This window comes from Tiliqua scincoides, chromosome 1 (genome assembly GCF_035046505.1).
Source record: "Tiliqua scincoides isolate rTilSci1 chromosome 1, rTilSci1.hap2, whole genome shotgun sequence".
NCBI classification, from domain to species: Eukaryota; Metazoa; Chordata; class Lepidosauria; order Squamata; family Scincidae; genus Tiliqua; species Tiliqua scincoides.
The window spans coordinates 7,046,236-7,069,692 of NC_089821.1; the positions used below are offsets into that span (position 1 = coordinate 7,046,236).

Genomic DNA, 23,457 nt, shown 5'->3' on the forward strand with positions numbered 1-23,457 from the left:
CCTGTATCTCACAGTGGTCCACAAGATGCCTCTTGAGCACACAAGACATCTCACACACAACTCAAGAGCACATAAGACAAAAAGAGACCTACATACTGGTGCCCTCCCTTGCACCTGGCATTCTGACCATCAGAATGGACCTGATTTGATGAAGGTAGAGATCAACAAGTGATCCAGAAGGTGGTTCCCCACCACCACCATAGTAAAAAGGATAAAAACCAAGATTTGAACAACTGGCAAAATGAACGTTTTGTGTTTTATAAAGCTAGGGGGTCCCAATAGACTGTCATTTTAAAAAGTGAGTCCTGGTGCTAAGTGGTTTGGGAACCATTGGCCTAATCTTTTAAAAGCCTGACTTTTTTCATAGTGACATCTAGAGATTGGAGCTTAACAAATGGGTGAAAAGGATTCCAACTTCCAAAAGCTACATAGAACTGAGGGATTCTACACTGTTTTACAAATTACCTCATTCTCGTCAGTGAGAGAGCTTCAGCGGTGATTGTGCTCAAATGCAAGAAACATTGGCCATGTGCCCAAAGTTCTCCAAGGCTTGACTTACGGTGAACAGCGAGTCAATAAAAAGAAAGATCTGAGAAGGAAAGATCTGGTTATATACAACATGGATCGCGCAGGTCTTAAGTGCGCTCTGAACTCGTTCTCCTTCCCAGTGTGAAAACAAAACAAAAATCCATTAGGAAGTACAGACTTTTTCGGTGTTCTTGACTTGATTAGGACTGCAGCCAATGCTATCCCATCCCTCCTCTGGGGATGAATCAGTACATCAAGAATTCTAACTTGGAAGGCATGGCTGCTGTGTGCAATCTTGGCCTCCAAAACCAGCCCCCAGCCAGCTTCCAAGCAGATTTGGCAGAAAAGTACATGGAGAAAGAGAGGGAACAAGAGCAGGGGAAAAGAAAAAGGGACAGTGATCGGACACTGAAACTGCTGGATAGGAAGCAGGCATGAAAAGGATGAAAGACAGTCTATTGTCTGCGCAAGGAGGTGGACGCTCATCTCTGCAGTTTGTGAGCTGCATCAGTAGTGTAGCTACAGCAGGTGATGCAATAAATATTGCAGGAGCCACAAGGTGCTATGTAAGCACCCCCTCTCACTTGCCATCACAGCAGCTGTGTTGCCTTCACTGCCCAGAATGGCTCTGATGGCAGCTGGGAAGAGAACTTGCACCGCACCTTGTGGCGCCTGCAATTTTTACTGCGCCCCCCGGTAGCTACACTACTGAGTTAAGTTGCACCTCCCATCCTTTCTCAGTGTTGATGAAAACACACATTAACATCATTTTCATTAGTGGCAAGAGAATTTGTATCCTCATGTGTTGTCTGGCAACATTGCATGCTCTTTCCCATTCAATTGACTAGTCATGTGCAATACCATTTGGCTTATCTGTGATTTGAGTTCTTAACCTGGCACCTTGGAGACCCAGCTGGTGCCAGATTGTCAGATATGCTGGACTATCCAGAGGTATCAGCCCAGGCAGGATTGGGCCATTAATTTGTTTCAGTTGCTAAAAGCATAGTCTGTTTCGCTGGTCATTTATTGGAACATGAGCAGGCTGGAAGGGGTGGATTTCAGCAGCAAAGGCACACACTAAAACCTACACCCCATTTTCCAACATGCCCCCCTTCTCTTTCTCCTCTCAGACATACACCAACTGCATAGTCAGCACTGGTCCAAGGATATCCATAGGTGGGCAGAAGACCTACCACGGAGAACCAGTAGGATGTTTTTTTGTTGTTGTTTTGTCTTGCCAGGACTGCAATATTATTCCTTCAAATAACCGGTGCAGGAATTAAATTTGTAAATTAATTAATTTTTTTTAACGAGGCACAAACTGACTACCTCTCTAACAACCAAGAGCAGAATGAAAAGACCATGTGGTTGCTTAATTTGTCTGTACATCCCTCTCCTTGATAGACTGGATCAGTGGCAGTCTAAGTGAGGGGGGTGCAGGCCGCCTTGGGTGACTTACACAGGGGTGTGACATCATCTCTTGCCAAAAAATTTTAAATCTTGGTATTTCGGAATAGTACTACCATGTTATATATCAACTGATGTGTAATGTCATGCAGGACGCAATGAAACGAACCACGTTGAAATATCTCGATTCTATCCAAAGTTATAGCAAAAAAGCCAGCAGGGGTGAGGCAATGGTACACCACCACACCCACTGCCCTAGGTGGGTGCATGGATGAGGTCCATCAAGGGGTGACGCACTGGCCTCCTGCACCAGGTGACGCACACCTAGTGAGCCCACTGCTCTAGACTGGTGGCTTTTGTCTGCCTGGAGGCCCTAACTGTATTCGTTGACACTTCAACTTTGGGCCCAATCTTATCCAACTTTCTAGCACTGATGGAACCATGCCAATGGGGCTTGTGCTGCATCCTGCAGCAAGGGGACCATCACAGATGCCTCCCCAAGGTAAGGGAACATTTGTTCCCTTTCCTCAGGGCTGCATTGCAAATGCATTAGCACTGGAAAGTTGGATAGGATTGAACCCTTAGTCCATCTTCAAGATTGGAGGGTTTCTATCATTAGAACCTCATTCTATCAGGTTCCTCTCCCAATCCATTCTCCCTAGTATGCCCATCCCTTTTCCATCCCATTCACCTACAACAAATGCACAGTCCATATTCCGTACAGATTTCGGCGAGCAACACTTGGTCAGTTCGGTATCTATTTTGACAGAAAGATGTGTTGGGGCACCAAAGCGCCATAAAAGTACCGAAGTGATGTTGGCAACCTTCAGTCTCGAAAGACTATGGTATCGCGCTCTGAGAGGTGGTTCTGGAACAGCGTCCAGTGTGGCTGAAAAGGCCGATTCGGGAGTGACAATCCCTTCCACACCGGGAGCAAGTGCAGTCTATCCCTGGTCTGTCTCCCTGGCTATGGGCCTTCCTTCTTTGCCTCTTTGCCTCAGACTGTTGGCCAATTGTCTCTTCAAACTGGGAAAGGCCATGCTGCACAGCCTGCCTCCAAGCGGGCCGCTCAGAGGCCAGGGTTTCCCACCTGTTGAGGTCCACTCCTAAGGCCTTCAGATCCCTCTTGCAGATGTCCTTGTATCGCAGCTGTGGTCTACCTGTAGGGCGCTTTCCTTGCATGAGTTCTCCATAGAGGAGATTCTTTGGGATCTGGCCATCATCCATTCTCACGACATGACCGAGCCAATCTAAGAGGGCATCAAAATATACCAAAGTGCTATGAAGGTGCTATGAAAGTGGCCTGTATCGACCCCTCCCCCATGGACTCCAGATTAACGGATACAAGTAGCTTTACCGATGAGATGGTCACCCTGCATCTCAACAATTGCACATTATATTTTTTTAAATCTTGCCTTTCATATCATCATCCGTTTCGGTCCTGCATTTTCTTCAGATTCCTGACCTTCAGTGCTTGCTTCTGAAGCCAAATATCTCTGGTACATTCTCTTGTTATTCCATCTATAATTTGTATTGTAGCTGCACAACTAATGGCCTAATCTTTCTGTGAATATGTATTTTAGTTGATCATCCTGTGTTAATAACATTGCCAAATGTTTTATTTCCAATTAGTTAATCTTTCTGCAGATACATGTAATCCGCACACTGCATTATGTCAGAAAAGAATGAAGCTGAATTTTAAAATTTAATTTAAAATATCTCTAAACCTGTTCTACATATTAATGCGTAATTTGGCATGGTCCTTGTCAAATAAGGGTTTAACATTAAAGAAAAAAAGCAAACTGATTATTACTGAATTAAAGCCTTGAGCCTGCAACTTTTTGCACAGCTCTATCCTGTGAGGTTTGTGGGATCTGCCAGTAATCCAGGCAAAATGCTATGGACATGTTTGAGTATTAGAACTGTCCTTTGCTTGGCTATGTACAAACCATTTCGGACACTACTCAGAGGTACAAAGTGTACCTTTAGCAAGGAGTTGCAATCTCCTTCCATATGAACTCCTTCCATATAATCCTACCCGTACTCTCAGGACATCAGAGGGGGCTCTTCTGACTGTGTTGCCAGCAGCAGAGATGAGGGGGATGGCAGCTAGAAATAGGGCCTTCTTGGTGATGACTCCTCATCAGTGGAATTCCCTCCCACTGGAATTAGGAGCAGCCTCCTCTTTTGACACTTTGGCAGGGCCTTAAGATCTTTTCATTTAGGAAGGCTTTTGAGTGACATTATGGGCTGGAGTTTTTAATGAGATGTGATTTTAATAGTTTTGTGAGACCCTGGGGTCTGTTCTGTTTATGTGCTTTAATCATTTCCATGTTTAATGTTTTTAATATTGTTTTAATTTAATTATTGTCTTTTTTAAAAAATTCTGTAAGCCGCCCTAAGTGCCTTTGAGTGAGGGAGAAAGGCAGGATATAAACTCTTCAAAAAAATAGAAAAATAAAGAAAATCCCAGCTTCCTGACAAGTACACCTGGATGATACATTTAAAATAAGGTATTTTAGATATAACTTAAACATTTAGGTCCCAGTCTTATGGTTGCTCTGCACAGCCAGAACACGTGTTCAGATAGTGCAGGATGCTTTCTGGATGCTTTCTGGCTGTTCAAAGGCCAGGCTGCTGCTGTGAACTTGCAGGTTCCTGCCTCAAATGGACAACAGTGTTGACACACCTGTAGCAGCTACAGAGGCCTCCACTGGCACCAGTAAGTTGGCAGCAAAGGTATGTCATGGTTGGGGAAGGAAAGGACTGGGGCAGTTTCGGGGAAGATTGTAAAGGGTAAGGGTGGATATGGGATAGATCTTGGCAGATCTTGACATAAAGTGTAGTGGGTAGATCTTGGCAGCACTGGTATGCACTGGATCTTATCCCCGATTGATTGATTGATTGATTGATTGATTGATTGATTGATTGATTGATTGATTGATTGATTGATTGCAACATTTGTATATCACTTTTTCATAGGCTCAGGGTGGTTCACATTGGCAGGTTGGCATCAACCCCATTTTATTCAATGGGGCTTTTACAGATGTAATAGAACCCTTCATTACATAAGAACATAAGAACAGCTCTGCTGTTTAGGCCATAGGCCCATCTAGTCCAGCTTCCTGTATCTCACAGCGGCCCACCAAATGCCCCAGGGAGCACACCAGATAACAAGAGACCTGCAAGGCTTCCTGGGAATTGTAGTTAAGAACATAAGAACAGCCCCGCTGGATTAGGCCATAGGCCCATCTAGTCCAGCTTCCTGTATCTCACAGTGGCCCACCAAATGCCCCAGGGAGCACACCACATAACAAGAGACCTGCAAGGCTTCCTGGGAATTGTAGTTAAGAACATAAGAACAGCCCCGCTGGATCAGGCCATAGGCCCATCTAGTCCAGCTTCCTGTATCTCACAGTGGTCCACCAAATGCCCCAGGGAGCACACCAGATAACAAGAGACCAGCAAGGCTTCCTGGGAATTGTAGTTAAGAACATAAGAACAGCCCCGCTGGATCAGGCCATAGGCCCATCTAGTCCAGCTTCCTGTATCTCACAGCGGCCCACCAAATGCCCCAGGGAGCACACCAGATAACAAGAGACCTGCAAGGCCTCCTGGGAATTGTAGTTAAGAACATAAGAACAGCCCCTCTGGATCAGGCCCTAGGCCCATCTAGTCCAGCTTCCTGTATCTCACAGTGGCCCACCAAATGCCCCAGGGAGCATACAAGACAACAAGAGTCCTGCATCCTGGTGCCTCCCTTGCATCTGGCATACTGAGGTCAATTCTCCAGGTGCAATGGGGCTTCTCAAGTCTGCACTGGTTATTTCGCTGGCGCAGACAAGAGACTCTGTGATGGAACTTCTGGTCCGATACAGAGTTCAAGAATTGGCAGAGTAGAGCTCTGCCAGTCCCACCCCTGTCACACCCCTTCCCTTGCCCTAGAACTCCTCTCCCCTGGCCCCAAGGCCCTCACTACTGCCCAGAACTCGGCAGCATTCAGGCGGCATCAGGCTCAATACCTACTGGCACTGGGCCAACACTGTCTCAGCACAGGATGTTGCGGGCATGCCTTACAGCACATTTGCACATTTGCAACACATTTGCAACACCCAGCGCCAGTGGTACTATTGTACCAGCAGTGCTGAAGAGCTCAGGATTAAGCTGTTAATGCCTAAAGTGACTCTTAAGTAACTGAAAGTTCGAGAATGGCAGCAATTTCTCAGTTTTGATCTCCGCACAAGAGATGGGCAAAGTGGAAATTACCATCTCAAAACCAGCAAACACTCTTATCTGAGTCTTTCTAAAGAGACACCTCTTTGCGTATAAGAATTTGCATGAGTTTGCACAAAAAATACTTATTTTGATAGGACCAGGAGAGGCGTTCCCATCCAACTCTAATTCTCCCTTCTCCATTGATTTTAATGAAGCTCTCTCTAGGTTATGACTACAAAGGAAAAAGAAGGCATGCCTCTAAAGAAAGAATGCAGTAATTATTTGCTAATTGCTTGCATATATGCCCTTATTGGGAAAAAAAACTGGAATCTTGAGGATTATCGGTTTCAATTCTCAAGCATTTTTAAACCTTACAAACACTCAGAAAACTGACAGGTATTGTTTTTATAGGGGGTTTTTTCAGGCAAAATCGAAAAGGCTGAGTATATCATTTTTTGTTCTTCTAACATGAATATTTCATGTAAAATACATACATTTCTACTTCGCAATAGAAAAAAAAGGACAAACCAGACAACAACAGTCAAATCTACACTGCTGATATCAGGAAGGGTACAGAGGGTTATATAATAGCTTGTTCTCAAAGGGCAGTTACATGGCTCTGAGTGTGGTTTTAAAACTTCCTAGGAGCCTGAACAGCTCAGACTGTGCAATTGGACGCCAAGGGACAGTAAGCATGAAAGATTGGAGCGAGTCATTTTGTGGTCTATGTGAAATGAGATGACGGTATCTAACAAGTTTCACAGCACTGGGTACAGCTATCTCACAGGCCGACTCACTTGCTAACAAAAGACCTGTTGCGTTAATAAATAGGTATGACTAGGCACAGCATTTTTTCATCTCAGGTGTACTCCCAGTGAATTAACATTATGTGTAAAAGCAGAATGCCTTTAATTTATTATTTAGGGCAGTTCCCTTATGAATCTCACAGCCCAACCCTAATTAAATCCCTGCGCGGAGATGCAATGACACTCGTGCAGCTATGCTATGTCCTCCAGGAGATTTTTTGGCTATTGGAGGTATCCTTGTGGTAAGGGGACATTTGTTCCCATGCTCAGGGATAAGCCCCAGAAGCCACAATGAGTCAACTCAATAGCGCTGGCACAAGTGCATGTTGGTCCTGTGCAGTCAAATCAGGCTTGGGAAGGGGGTTCGATATGGTGTGCCCCGGAGCTGCAATCCTGCCTGATCTGCCCAGCCCCTGCCCGATAACTATACCATTCCAATCTCCCCTGTCTTCCCCCTGCCCCTGCACTGGTCTTACCTGGTCCAAAGGGTGTCCTGAAGGCCACTGGCATGCTCAGGAAAGCTCCAACCTTCCTGCCCTTTATGGAGCTTTTGCAACAGCACACACTAGCAGAACACGCCAACCATCTTTTAGTCAGGGTTGGGCTGTCAAAGTATTTATCCTCACAGTTTTCCTGCAGTGTCTTGATTCATTTTAAGATGAACCAAACACAATTCATGTTAGCATGTCAATTAACGCCAATATGTTAAAAGTTCTTAGAGATGGACCTATTTATAGAAGAGATGGACATTAATCCTCATTCAGAGATGGGGGAAAATAATAGGGTATGTTTAGAGGAGTAATTGGTTACCCCAGATAGATTTTTTGGTGTTTATGAATGAACTCCGAGAGTGTTTAATTTGATAGCAGACATCAGTATATGTCTTCATACACATTGTATACCACATCTCCTATTAACAAAAACAGACAGAAGTATGGACAGAGTGGAGAGTGAGACGCTCTTTTCCCTCTCACATAACACCAGAACCAGGGGACATCCATGAAGGGTGAGTGTTGGGAGAGTTAGGACAGACAGAAGAAAATATTTCTTTATCCAGTGAGTAATTAGTTTGTGGAACTCCTTGCCACAGGATGTAGTGATGGCATCTTGCCTGGATGCCTTTAAGAGGGGACTGGACAAATTTCTCGAAGAGAAGTTCACTACAGGTTACAAGTCATAGTAGGTATGTGCAAGCTCTTGATTTTAGAGGCAGGCTGCCTCTGATTGCCAGATGCAGGGATGGGCACCAGGATGCAGGTTGTGTCTGTTGTCTTGTGTGCTCCCTGGGGCATTTGGTGGGCCACTGTGAGATACAGGAAGCTGGACTTGATGGGCCTTTGGCCTGATCCAGTGGGGCTGTTCTTATGTTCTTATATGTCTGCAATTATGTCTTGTGGTATATGTAATGGCGTAGCTAGAGGTGGTGCAAAGCACAAAGTTTTGCAGGGAGCCTCACCGCAGTGTGCAAGCAGCTGGTGGCCTCCATTTTGCTCCCACCATCCAGAATGGGTCTGAAGGGGAAGACGAGGAGCCACTTGCACACTTCAGTGAGGCTCCCTGCAAAACTTTGTGCTTTGCACCCCCTCTAGCTACACCACTGCCTGAATGTTTCCTTTGCTATCTCTATAACGGAAAACGAAAAGCCAATTTGTAGGTAAATCAAACCTCGATGGCAGAAGTCTTAGCCTACAGCACTGTGCCGGGGAAGAAGCTTTGGTGAACCCTGTTTTGTGGCATGACAGTAATTTGACATGTTGCAAGCAAAACACATGTGAACAGGGCCCTACTGCGTCTATGCCACAGGCACTATTTCGATATGAGTTGGCTGATATATTCCTAGCTCTTATCGCAGCTGCGAGGAAGCTTCGGTGATAGAGCTTCCTATTTCTGTTGATACGCAGTCCACAAATACAGACATTTTGCTGTAGAGATTTGAGGAGCTTAGCATAGCTAAACCTTAATTAGCATGCTTGCAAGCACTGCACAAAATTGTTCATTCCACTGGCTAGCTCAGGGAAACAATCTCTGCAAGATTTCCAGGCGCTTGTTTCATGGGCCAGTAGCAACTCCGGGAACAGGGAAGGAGGTTGCAGCTAGACTGCATCCCCTGGGACGAGAAGGAGAAATTCTTTCCTAATAATGTTAATATGTTGTCGAAGCCAAGGGCAGGCGCACACCGCCATCTCCGTTTGCAAAGGCCGAAGTGAAAAAAGCAATGAAATCATCACAGATCTGTAAGGAGCAATGAAGAAAGGGCTGCCTAAAGGCCCACCACCCACTCCAGCTGTCACTGCTCCTCTCCTTTTTTTTGGGGGGGGGGGGGACAAATGTGCACCACTTCCTGTATCCCATCTCCTCCATCTCCAGTGCTGTCTCTTCTTCCTGCTGCAAAGCTAAATTTAAAAACAAAACAAAACAAAAAAAAACAAGAACATGAAATTAGAACTACTGAATGCAGATAATTGTGTGGAGAGACAAACTGGTGGCCTAGAGCAAGGGTGTCCAAAGTTTTTGGCAGGAGGGCCACATCGTCTCTCTGACACTGTGTTGGCGGCCAGGGAAAAAAAAGAATTAATTTACATTTAAAATTTGAATAAATTTACATAAGTTTACATAACTGAATATATTAAAGATGAACTTATATGAATGAATGAAGGTCTTGCAATAGCTCAAGGCCTATAAAAGGCCTTGCACAAAGCAGGGCTGACCTTTCCTTTGCTGCTGCTCCTGCATCACAGATGTGAAACAGCAAGCAGTGGAGGAAGCCCTCATCCCACAGCTCACGCGAGAGGTCAAACAGTCGCCCTCACAATGAGAGCAGTTGCGTTGGGCCAGTGTGGGCTCCAACAAATCTTCAGAGGGCCAGAGGCTCATTTTAAACTAGGGGCCCCCTGAGGGCCGCATTGAGAGGCCTCGAGGGCCGCAAGTGGCCCCAGGGCCGGGGTTTGGGCACCCCTGGCCTAGAGCAAGGGTCTCGAAACTGCAACCCAGGGGCCATATGTGGCCCACGGTGAGCCTCTATCTGGTCCACGGCCAACCTCTGGTCCCCTGAGAGCCTCTGGCTCAGTTGACCAAACACAACCAGAGCTGTGCTTGTGGGGTGGGGGCATGAGGGGGGGGGTCTATTGAAGTGTGTGCTTTATTTCTGTGGTGTGTGTTGGTGCTTGGAGAAAACCTGAAAAAAAATTGAGCCCATTCATTCATTCATTCATTCCTCTAAGTTCCATCTCAAATGTATTTATTTAAATTTTATATTTCCAGCCCTTGACACAGTGCCAGGTATTTGATGCAGCCCTTTGGCTGAAGCGTCTGGAGACCCCCTGGCCTAGAGTGTCTCTCAGGGGACACTCTAGGTTACCACTCTAAGGGCACAATCCTAACCAGGTCTACTCAGAAGTAAGTCCTATTTTGTTCAATGGGGCTTACTCTCAGGAAAGTGTGGTTGGGATTGCAGCCTAACTCCCACACACTTGCGCTTTTTTTTTAAATTTCTGCTTTTTAAAATTAGCTTGGAAGAAAACAGCAATGATAGTGACAGGTGGACACCAGCTGAGTGGGCTGACAAAAGTAGAGTGGTAAGTGGACATGGAGTTCACATGGGATGCCCCCCATCATCCCTGTGCCAATCCACTGCACAAAATAGCCACTTTACCCACAACTGATTCTCCCATTATCCACATTGCACTGTGTGGGTCCAATAACTTCTTGTTAGACCAGAATATCAAGGAGAATATCAGGGAGAGTTTGTGGATGCTGAACCATAAGCCAAAGGTGCAAGGACTTCTTGTTCAAACGTGTTAAACTGAAGTGATTCTTTGATTGATAGAATCACGATAATAAAGGTAGATGAATTGGTTCCAGGTACGAAATTCAAGTATCAAGATCTCTCTTTGGCGTGTAGAAGACAGGTGAGAACTGCCTTTTTTCAGAGGATCCTTGCCTGAATGTTAATCGTTTTCAGCTCTAGAAATATTGCTCTGAATTCCTGTCTGCTTGTGTTTTAAATATTGGATTTTATAGATTTTCATGATGGTAATTATTGGTTGATGATTATTTATTATAAACCACTCAGCTAGCTCTAGCTAAGCTACTGAGTGGCCCATAAGTTGGGTGGATGGATGAATCCAGGGATGGATGGATCCAGACAAGGCGGGAGAGGGAGCAGAAACTGAGGTTGAATCAGATAAGCTCGCAAGAAATACCATTACTATTAGCAAACCAACAGGGTTCAGAAGAAACACACACATGAAAGGTACGTGTCACTGAACAGGCTGCAAGCAACTGGAGGATGTGAAGCAGGGTCATAAGAACAGCCCCACTGGATCAGGCCATAGGCCCATCTAGTCCAGCTTCCTATATCTCACAGCTGCCCACCAAATGCCCCCAGGGAGCACACCAGATAACAAGAGACCTGCAAGGCTTCCTGGGAATTGTAGTTAAGAACATAAGAACAGCCACACTGGATCAGGCCATAGGCCCATCTAGTCCAGCTTCCTGTATCTCACAGCGGCCCACCAAATGCCCCAGGGGTCAAAGGTAAATTGTGGTTAAGCATGCCAAGAGGGTGGTGGGACAGGGCAAGGGGAGAGTTGTGGAGTTATTTGAGTTGAGGACACTCTGTTGATGGGTGACCTCTCCTTGGTGCATTGATCCCATTGCAAAATATTTCATTTTCTAGAAGTTTTCTTTGATAATAATGAATACTTGAGGGGGTTTTTCCCCCCACGTATGTACGTTGGCAACCTTCAGTCTCGAAAGACATAGAAAGTTGGAAAAAATAATGAAAGAAACCTCCTCTCTCTTGTTAGACCAACACCCTGTTCATAAGCGAAACTCAGTTTTGAGAAGAGCAAAAGAATGACTTGTGCTATTCACGAAGAAACAGGAGCAATCTTCTCAACCTCCCCTTAACTCCTGGATTTACTTGTTATCATATTCAGGAACATCATTTCCTGACAGAGTATGGGATTTGTAGGGGTTTTTTTTTCTGTTCCCTAAATTGAATTGGTAGTTCCTAAATTGAGCCAGAAGGATTAGTCTTGCAGTCTTCAACAAGACCAAGAAATGTTGAGATGGGGGAAGGCAGATTAGGACGCTTGGGAGAGGTATTTTTTATAGTTTCCCTTACATCCCTATCAGCTGGGTCTCCTCGGACCTTGGCCAGCTCATGAGGATAGCAAAAAAAAAGAGGATAGCATACTGACACAGGTCACATGTACCAGGACACACACTGACCACACCTCCTGCCCTCCTTGTCTCCTCTCCATTGCTTCCACCCCCTTACCCCCTTCCACCCACCCTGTCAACTTATCTCCAACAGTGGGCCTTCTTTCATCCACTACCATGTGTGAGGCCTCCATCGGCTCTCCAGTGGCAGCGTGAAAGTGTATGACACTGCGTGTTTCCAGAGATCCTTTCATGACAGCTGAAAAATGTGTTCCGCCACCGGAATTCTAATTCTGGAGGTAGCAATGGTATAGAATTGGGCCATAAGATCAGTGGCGTAGCTAGAGAGGGTGCAAAGCACTAAGTTTTGCAGGGAGCCTCACTGCAGTGTGCAAGCAGCCCCTCCCCCTCAGAGCCATGTGCACACCTCTGTTTTGCTCCCTCCACCTGGAATGGCTTCAAAGGGGAGGAGGAAGGGCCCCTTGCATGCTGTGGTGAGGCTCCTTGCAAAACTTACAGCTTTGCACCCTCTATAGTTATGCCACTGCATAAGACATGGTTAAGCATAAAGAACTAAAAATGAACTAACAGCACAATCCTTTGCATGTCTACTCTGAAATAAGCCCTATTAAATTCAATGGGGACTTACTTTCAGGTAAATGTCTATAGGATTGCCATCAAAGGCTGTAATCCTATCCACACTTACCTGGGAGTAAGCCCCATTGACTATAATAAGACTTACTTCTGAGTAGACATGCCTAGGATTGGATTGGGCTCCAATTAAACTTAAACCTTTGATGGACCACACCCAGCATTAGAAATGAGGGGCAGGTAACAAAGAGCTGAGTGACTCTTGAGACAAAGCAAGTGGAGGAGTGTGTCAGTAGTCTATGTGTCACTTCAGAGCCTGCTCATAAATTAATATCACCCAAGGAATACAGATGCAAATAAGCACCAGAGCATTTATTGGAACAAATGAAGTAGAACCAGGGAGAGATTGTTTCCATTCCTGGTAGGAGCACATCAACGGTGAATTCTCAGTCCAATTTTTCAGGCAATTGGACATCAAAGGACAGAGTTCAGATATTTTCCATTGAGAGCAGAGTGGAGAGGCCTGAAGGTGTGAGAGACTGAAAAGTCAGCACATTGACGTTCCAGTAATTTAAACCATTGCAGCACTTTTCACGATCAGGTTTGCCATGCTCAGCACTGCAAAGACTGGGGCAGCAGAGAGCCTATGAAGCAGTGGCATAGTTAGAGGGGGTGCAAAGCACTAAGTTGCAGGCACCTGAGTGCACCATGCAAGCAGCTTGCCCCCTCCCTTTCAAAGCCATTTCTGGGGGGCGGGGAGCAAAACAGAGCAATGCAATGCAATTGCAATGGGGGAGCAATGCTTCTGTTTTGTTCCCCCCACCCAGAATAGCTCTGAAGGGGCCGCTTGCATGGCATCTTCAGGCACCTGCAAAACTTAGTGCTTTGAACCCTTCTGGCTAAGCCACCACTTTGAAGTAAACAAACTCAAAGGAAAACCTACAATGGCAGCTGGGGAGGTAGTTGACTAGGCCAGAAGGACAACATCTGCTGCATGGTGATGTTCTGCCAGATTCCCCGTCCAAAAGCTCCTCCCTGAGAATTATGCCCACTTTTAGCTAATTAGCTCCCCTTCTTTCCTCAGAAAGTGACCCTGGTTCTGCCTTGCAGTACTTCTGGACCCCACCACCAAGGTAGCTCTGTAGTTTAACCTACAGATATCCTCCTTCCTGCCAGCTGCCTCCCACCACTACAGCAGCCCCTTGGTCCTCAGCAGGTCTTGGGCACAGCAACCAAACACCAGTCTTGGTGTCTCCAGTAGTTTCTGCTCCAGCAGCTTTCAAAGTCCATTCACACATCAGTCTATCAGCAGTTCCAGCAGTCAATTAGCCATCAATTCCTCAGTCCATGTCTCGTCTCACGCTTTCCTCCTTCTGCTACCCACACACCCTTCCTGCCTCAGGTGCTCCTTATATCCCTGAGGGCCCTATTGCCTTCAAGTGGCTGCCGCTGTGCAGCACACTCTGCTGGATGCCCAGGCCTTACCCTTAAAGGGGCCACTGCTGATACTACATCTACCTCCTCACCAGATCTTCCGCGATTCCAAGACAGGTGATCATGGGAGGAGGGAAATGCTGACCCTTGGGTGTCAAGAGGTGAATACAAGGGGTGGTGCAATTTGTCATCCCTGCTGATGTCAGCAGCCCATGCTGAAGTGCAATGGGGTGGTGCCAAATGCAGCAGCTGAGCAGCTGTGTAGTGAACATGTTTGTGCAGTAATTAGTTGCCAAACTCATTTGTTCTGAAACCACACACATATGCCCAAAATGAAAAGTCTGCCAAACATTTGGTGCGAGTGCTCCTCTCACCATTCTAGCCCCACCCACCAGTTGATTCATGGAAACCCCGACTGGAATGCGAGCATTCATATGAGTCTGAAGACCCAATTCTATTAGGGCCTTATGCGCCTGGAATGAGTAGACTGACATAGGTAAGGGAATAAATGTTCTCTTACCCCAGTGAGGCCTCCAGATCCCATAACTCCACCATAGGATTCAGTGAGCAAAATGTTTGCACTCCTGCATCACCACGTGGGAAGTAAAGTAGGATTCGGCTGTGAGTCTTTGGTAGTTCATGCTTGTCATGCAGGAGGACCCAAACCCTGGCATCTCCAGGTGGGCTGGGAAACAGCTTTGCCTAAAAACCTGCAGAGCTGCAGCCAGACGCTGTCAACGGGGGGGAGGGTGTCATGAATTCAGGGGGGTTGGGGCAGCGTGGATATTTTGTTTTGAGACTCTGGCTTACATAGTCCGAGTGGGGGGGGGGTCATAATCATAATACAAAGCCAGGGCTGGTGGGGAGAAGGTAGATGGGAGCCCAGGGAACCCAGTGGAAACTGAGGAGACCTGGCCAAAGAAACCCACACAAACAGCCTCCTTCAAGTTTTTCCTGCTCTGTTTGCACCAATCACAACACTCTCATTGCTTTGCCACGGCTCATTCCGCTGTACGTCTTTCAAAATCGAGTGCGTGCTGTTGTCACGCAAACTCACTGCCCCTTTTCTTCTTCCCATTGGCCTGGTAAGAAAGGACTGATAACACAAAGAGTAGTGCAATTAAAGCAGGAGCAGTGCCACTCACTTGTCCCCCCTTCTCACCTGCTGAGCGTTGAAAGTGGGTCCCAGGTTGCAAACTAGACCCACCTTTTCACAAGCTGAAAATCTCTGGCATCAACCATGAAAATCTACGTGGATCAAAGGTCGCACTCAGTAGGAGGCAGGATTCTAAGAGCACAAAACACAGTAGTGTAGAAACAGGGTGGGCCGCACAGTAAGTATTGCAGGCGCTGCAATGCACTATGTAAGCAGTCCCTTCCACTCACTGTTGGAGCCTTTCCAACGCCACTCCATAGCAAGTGGGAGTGGCCGCTTCCATGGAGTGTCGCAGCACCTCCAATACTTTCCAGGTCACCCCCCTCCCATAACTCAATACTGACAAGAGGAGCCCACATTCCACACTCTTAGGCATCTTACGGGCCCTTTGGGTATCACACATTTAGCTCATCCGCTTGTCCTGTTTTGGCCCATATTTCAAAAAACCACTCCTGCTTTTCTTTCACTTTTCCTTCTTATTTTTCTGTCCTTTGAATAGATGATGCTGTTGGAATCATTTGCATAAATTCCCTTTAGAATTCAACAAAATCCCATTACAGCTTCAAAAAGTGAGTTATTTTTAAAATGAAAGCTTAGCTTGGCGCTTTTTCACATATGGCATAACTTGGCTTCCTGTACACAGTAAGCCTTCAGGAGAAATGTGCTATTATTTTTATTATTTGCATTCTTAAAAAAAAAAGTAATACTGGTTCTCGGAGATCTCAGTCAATGCGATAGATAGATAGATAGATAGATAGATAGATAGATAGATAGATAGATAGATAGATAGATAGATAGATAGATTCCAATCCTAACCTGCCCTGGAGCAGGCCGGCCGGAAAGCCTGTCCCGCATCCAGAGCAAAGGGGGGGCCAAAGCAGCTCAACCAGGGGGAAGAGGAATCCCTTCCCCTTATCCTGGGTAAAGCTGCAGCAACCCCAATGGGATTACTCGAATCTGTGCCACCTCAAGAGTCCAGACTGCCCAGGACCAGGGATAGGATGTGGCCTAAGTGATGGATTCTGGCCCTGCCCCCCACTCACCTGCCTGCTCCCCACCCTCTCCTGCCCCAAAATGCCTCCATCCCACCCTCCCAAGGCCCACCCAGACCTTCATACCAGCCTAACTCAGCTGGCAATGGGTTTACCTTTTCTGCCAGCCCAATAATGGTTTGGGCCAGTGTTCGCAGGCCGACACGCATCTGTGTGCTGGCCTCCCTCCTCCTCCAAGAGTAGCACAAAAGTGCTTTACAGCACTTTTGCACTACTCATTGGCTGGCACAAGGGACTATACCGGCCAAGGGTGCGCTCTGGATGGAGCCCTAAGTGTGTGTGTGCTGATAGCTTTTTCCATTTTAATTGTCTCAATATCTAAGCACCACTTGGACTCTGATTATCTTTGGGGTTGCTTACTTATTGCCAGTTTTAATGAAAGATTTCATTATTCTCTAATGGCTTGTCTAGAGGGTAGAGCCTCCATTAGCCCGAAGATAACATCTGAAGGTCGCCAGTTCGAGGACGCCGGCAGCTCCTTGAACGGCAAGGCCTTGAAGCAGCTGACAAGCCCAACGTCTTGGCCGCCCTTCAAGTGAGAGATGAAGGAGCTGCTTGTCAGCCAGCGTGGGAGGCAACTGGGGGCCAGAAGTGAGACCAGACCATGAAAGATCCATCTGAAATGTTGTGCTGTTCTTGAAAGACAACCTTTCTGTGATTGTAGAAATCCCCTCAGGGGTTTAGAGATAGCCTGCCTATGTGAACCTCCTGGAATAAAGTCAGAGGAGTAATCCGGTATATAAATACCAGTATTATTATTATTATTATTATTATTATTATTATTATTATTATTATTATTATTATTATTATTATTGTCATGTCGTGAGAATGGACGATGGCCGGATCCCAAAGGATCTCCTCTATGGAGAACTCGTGCAAGCAAAGCGCCCCACAGGTAGACCACAGCTGCGATACAAGGACATCTGCAAGAGGGATCTGAAGGCCTTAGGAGTGGACCTCAACAGGTGGGAAACCCTGGCCTCTGAGCGGCCCGCTTGGAGGCAGGCTGTGCAGCATGGCCTTTCCCAGTTTGAAGAGACACTTGGCCACCAGTCTGAGGCTAAGAGGCAAAGAAGGAAAGCCCATAGCCAGGGAGACAGACCAGGGACAGACTGCACTTGCTCCCAGTGTGGAAGGGATTGTCACTCCCGAATTGGCCTTTTCAGCCACACTAGACGCTGTTCCAGAACCACCTTTCAGAGCACAATACCATAGTCTTTCAAGACTGAAGGTTGCCAACAACTCTATTATTATTGTATTTTATTCCATTATTGTAACAGATTTCCATCCAGTCTTTCTCTATGACTCAAGGCGACTCACATTAAAATATACTTTTAATGGTATTTTAATACAAAGTGAACTATTAGAGTGAATTTCAAATACAAAGCAAACTATGGAACGTCACATCACACTCAGAGTGCTGAAAAAGTACATACTATCAGAAATAATTGGAGACGGCCACCTGGAATAAATACATTTTTGGCTTTCCCTAAAAAGCAGGCAGGTGATGAACAGGCAGCAACTGTAAAGAAACCTGACTGGGCTCACATAAATGTTGCCCACAAAATATATAGAGTACTACAGTAGTTCTCAAACTTTGAAACACTGCAGTCCACCTCATGCTTGTGGGTTGCAATGCAATGCTCCCAGTAGCACCACAAACAGAGCACCACTACAAGAGGCTGCTTCTGGGTCACACCAGACCCACAACCCACTCCACTGGCCTCCAGAATGCCTTGTGGAAGTTGCGGGTGCAAACTGAAAGTTGCTTCTAGTCACTTTGCAAGGCATTCTGGGACTCTTGGAGGCCAATGGATCACAGACCCGGCACAACCCAGAAGAAGCCTTTGGTAGCTTTGGTAGTAATTCTTTGCAGTGCTGCAAGGAACACGTCGGGTTGTGACCCACAGTTTGAGAAACGCTGGGCTTCTACAAGGGATTGAGTGATGAGAGTGTGCGACTTTGATGATTCTGAGAGGAAGGGCAGTAAGCCAAAGAATGACTGAAATGTCTTGCTTCCCAAACCCCAGCACCCAATGGGGTGTAAAACCCTCCCGTCTTGCTTGACGGTGGGGCAGGGAAGAGGAAGAAATGGGGGTTGCAGACAGCATCACCTTTGGTGCTTATCCACTTCTGATGCCACTGTAATATCCCTGTCACCCTGGTGTGAAGTTATCTTTTTTGATGCTGTGTTGGCAAGCAGATTTTTTTAATGTGTCATATATATATATATGTTGGTGCAACAAGTCTTTTGTGAACAGTGACTCCAGGACAAAACAGGAATTGGAATGTTTGTGTCTCCATCAATAGTCCAAGATCCACCCTCTTGCCCAGAGGACAACACCCAATAGATTCAGGGGACAGCGTCACAGACTTAGCAGAGAGAACAGACAGTACCAGGATTTATTCTGTTGGGGAGAACTGTTTAAAAATTCATCTTTTTATTATTTTATGACTAGGAATCCTCTTTGCTGAAGAACAGAAACATATGGCTGTGGATTGAAGAGATGAGCTGTTACTAAAATATTACACATGTGTGAACACAAGGGGACTTTTAAAAGCAGTAGAAGTTTGAAAAGGCATTGCTTTGCTTCGTTCTTTGGTATGGTCCAGGGGTATCAAACATATGGCCCGCGGACCGGATACAGCCTCTTCCTGTGTCCTGAAGAGTTCCAGGGCCACCCCCACCGCCCAAATGTAACCAGAGCTGTGCTCCAGTTGCCTCTGGAGGGTGTTCTGAGGACCGGGGTTGCCATGCATCACCTTCCTGGCCCTCAGAATGACGATCTGTCGGAAGGTCTCAAAACATCACTTCTGGTTTTCGGTAAACCTTATAAGGCCTTCTGGAGAAGTCCTCCCCAGCCCTCAGGAGGCTTTATAAGGTCTCCAAATATCACTTCTGGATTTTCTGAAAAAAAACTCAAGGCTTCAGAAGGCCTTATAAGGTCTCCAAATATCAGTTCTGGATTTTCTGAAAAAAACCCAAGACCTCAGAAGGCCTTATAAGGTCTCAAAATGTGTCCCACTCAGCAGTCATATGCCTAGGATAATATTGCCCTAAGAGACAACTTGAATAATTAGAGGAAGATCCATGCAACATGCTGTTTGCAAAACCTCGGAAGCTAAGCAGGGTCAGGCCTGGTTAGTGCTTGGATGGGAGACAGCCTGGGAATACCGGGTGCTGTAGGTTTATACCATAGTCTTTCGAGACTGAAGGTCGCCAACCATCTCCCTATACTGAACACTATCTCCCTATCTTGTCTGATCTCGGAAGCTAAGCAGGGTCAGGCCTGGTTAGTACTTGGATGGGAGACCGCCTGGGAATACCGGGTGCTGTAGGCTTCTACCATAGTCTTTCGAGACTGAAGGTTGCCAACCATCTCCCTATACTGAACACTATCTCCCAATCTCGTCTGATCTCGGAAGCTAAGCAGGGTCAGGCCTGGTTAGTACTTGGATGGGAGACCGCCTGGGAATACCGGGTGCTGTAGGCTTATACCATGGTCTTTTGAGACTGAAGGTTGCCAACCAGAAGCTAGAGGGGTGGAAAGCGCTAAGTTTTGCAGGGAGCCTCATTGTGGTGTGCAAGCAGCCCCTCCCCTTCAGAAGCATTCCAGGCAATAGGAGCAAAATGGAGGTGAATGCTTCTGAAGGGGAGGGGCTGCTTGCACACCGCAATGAGGCTCCCTGCAAAACCTAGCAGTTTCCACCCCTCTAGTTGCGCCACTGATCATGTCCCTTTTACAGGTATACTCCTTTTACTGCTCCATTTAATGAACTTAAATGTCGTTTTCAATGCATAAAAGAAGGAAGTCACTCATTCTGATCAGGCAGTATTACAAATTCTTAATACGGAATGCATACATTGACATGGAAAGCGAGTAATTTTCACAAACCTGTCAATCCATGACTTTTCGGAGCCCGAGATGATGCTGTAAGGCTATTGTGATCTTATCAGTCACTGCCTGGAGAAGCTTTTTTTTTTTTTATGACAAGCTAGTTGTGGTTACAAATGCACGAGGCCAATAACACAGATAGGTATCAAATAATATGCAAACCTTTAAGACCTTTTCTGCGATGTGATGAAACATGTCAGAAGGAGAGCTATCTGAATAACTTTCAGGACCGAAAATGTATTCATTTTAGGAAGATTAAATTTAATAGATTTGAAATCAATTTATGCCACTTTAACACACAATCAAGCAGCCAAGTGCTAACTTTCTATTGGATTCACAGTCCCAAAAGGGACAGCACTAAAAAAAAAAAAACTGCACATGCGATTGTCCTGGTTGTCAGAGTGGTAACTTCCCCCCATATCATATTCTGCTGGATTTATTGCATTTGGAAAAGTTGAAATATTTTCTGCATTTAGAGATGAAAATACATGTAGATTTGTTTTTCCCAGAAGCTGATAAAAATACTATTATAACAACAGAAGCATAAATAAAGAAGGCTGCTATCTTAAAACTCTAGAAAAGGTACCAACTCGAGCCTCCAAACTGTTTCAAGAGATATTCAAGCACCGATCTATAATAAATATAATAAGATAGCTCAACACATACATACCATTATAAAGCAGGTTATAAATTAGAGAGCGAGCCAGAATTTAGTAGTAAACTCATGCAACAAAGAAAATATACTGGGGAAAAATGTTTATGGATTCCCATTCATCATTAGATTTATCGACGATATTCTTCAAAAATAGAAAAATTCTTAGTCAGTAGAGCTTAATGTTTCACTCCTATCAAAGCTATTGTAGAACATCCATCACTATTCGGCCTACAGTGCAGACTGAATCCCTGTATGCAATTTTCACCTAGAATGAACTAATAGTTTTAATAAATCTATAGATGTGCAATTTTGCAGGAGTAGGTCATAGCGTAAGAATGGGATTCATCTTCTTTATGCAGCTTTATAAAGCCATATTTTTATTACAAGTTTGCTTGTTTACAAGAGTCCTGACAATGAAAGAAAGCTCAGGGTTATGCTCATGCATGCAGACCATAAGAACAGCCCCACTGGATCAGGCCATAGACCTATCTAGTCCAGCTTCCTGTATCTCATAGCAGCCCACCAAATGCCCCAGGGAGCACACTAGATAACAAGAGACCTGCATCCTGGTGCCCTCCCTTGCATTGGCATTCTGATGTAACCCATTTCTAAAATCAGGAGGTTGCACATACACACTATGGCTTGTAACCCGTAATGGATTTTTCCACCAGAAACTTGTCCTATCCCCTTTTAATGGCATCCAGGCCAGATGCCGTCACCACATCCTGTGGCAAGGAGTTCCACAGACCGACCACATGCTGAGTAAAGAAATATTTTCTTTTGTCTGTCCTAACCCTCCCAACACTCAATTTTAGTGGATGTCCCCTGGTTCTGGTGTTATGTGAGAGTGTAAAGAGCATCTATCTATCCACTTTATCCTTCCCATGCATAATTTTGTATGTCTCCATTATGTCCCCCCTCAGGTGCCTCTTTTCTAGGCTGAAGAGGCCCAAATGCCGTAGCCTTTCGTCATAAGGAAGGTGCCCCAGCCCAGTAATCATCTTAGTCACTCAATTTTGCACGTTTTCCATTTCCAATATATCCTTTTTGAGATGCGGTGACCAGAACTGAACACAATACTCCAGGTGCGGCCCTACCATCGTAATATTAGCCGTTTTGTTCTCAATACCTTTTCTAAGGATCCCAAGCATAGAATTGGTCTTCTTTACTGTTGCCGCACACTGGGTCGACGCTTTCATCGACTGGTTTCATCAACCATTCCAAAGAACACACTGTTTGTGGAATCAAACAGAAAAAAATATCAGACGTGGAATTGTTTTATTATTGGCAAGCATACAAGTGACCAATATGGTGGAAGGATGATGGATTTTCAGTGGGACGGGAAGAATGGAGATGGAAAACACAAAATGGCCCAATCCTATGGGGCATCTATGGTGATAGAACTCCTGATCCACCAATGTAAATGCTGCTGTGGCATTCTTAAAGGGGTGACTCATGCACTTCAGAGCTGTTGGCACAGAGGGCCAGCGGCTCTATGTGCGCGGCAGCAGCTCTCAGATACTGCACTGGAGCAGGAAGGGTGGCAAGAGGGGCAGTTTGAGGGTGGGAAAGTGGTGGATCTCAGCGGCAGTAGGGTGGCAGATTCTATCCCTCTTTCCCAGCCTGGATCTGCTCCCAGGAATCTCCTCAGACTTACACAAGCTAAGAACTGGCATAGGTCTGAGGAGACCCCATTGATGGCCAGAAATACAGATACTGAGCTAGAAGGGGTATTTCAGAAATATGTATACTGAGCAGCAGTGGCATAACTGGCGGAGTGCAAAGCACTAAGTTTTGCAGGCGCCTGAATGCTCCGTGCAAGTGGCCTCACCCCCTCCCCTTTGGAGCCATTCCAAGCAGTTTTGCTTCCACCACCCAGAATGGCTCCGAAGAGGAGGGGCTGCTTGCATGCCTCAGTGCGGCTCCCTGCAAAACTTAGTGCTTTGCACCCCCTCTAGCTATGCTACTACTGTTCAGTATCCGTATTTCTGAAATAGAGTTATGCACATAAATGCACAGTGGCACGAAGCACCCTGGCTGACAATTGTACTTGTTAGCAGCAGAAGGCCTAGCTTTGCAAACAAAAAAGAAAGAAAACTCTTGTGCAGATTCCACGAAGCTGTCCATGCATCACCGCCAGTTCATCATCACAGAACAAGCATTCCGCATTTCACTGTTTCATTTCAGAGTCTGTGTTTCAGCAGCTCCCTTGCGGCTCGTTGAAGAGCTCAGGGGGTTCCTGAACTCATGTACTTCATGATGCAGCTGGGAGCACCCCACTGATCTGCCTGGTTGATATCCCGGGGAGACAATATAGGCAAGTTATTGTGTGTAACTCTTGAGAAGCTCATATGTCTAATCTAGTCATAAGCCTCTCTATTAAATTTTAATAGAAGCACTGGATGAAAGCAGATCCATTCGCATCTTTTTTGAAACAGCTGCAATAGAGACACATTGACCAGAGATTGACTGATTGTTTCGTAGGTCCTAATGGACAGTTCTTCTCTATCCATCCCACCCATGTCCAAAATGAGTGTGTTGGCAACCTTCA

General features: G+C 45.8%; 1 pseudogene; it reads left to right on the forward strand.

Annotated features, from left to right (window-relative positions):
• The first annotated feature begins 19,726 nt into the window (after positions 1-19,726).
• LOC136637705 (5S ribosomal RNA) lies at positions 19,727-19,849 on the forward strand (annotated as a pseudogene).
• Positions 19,850-23,457: the final 3,608 nt, after the last annotated feature.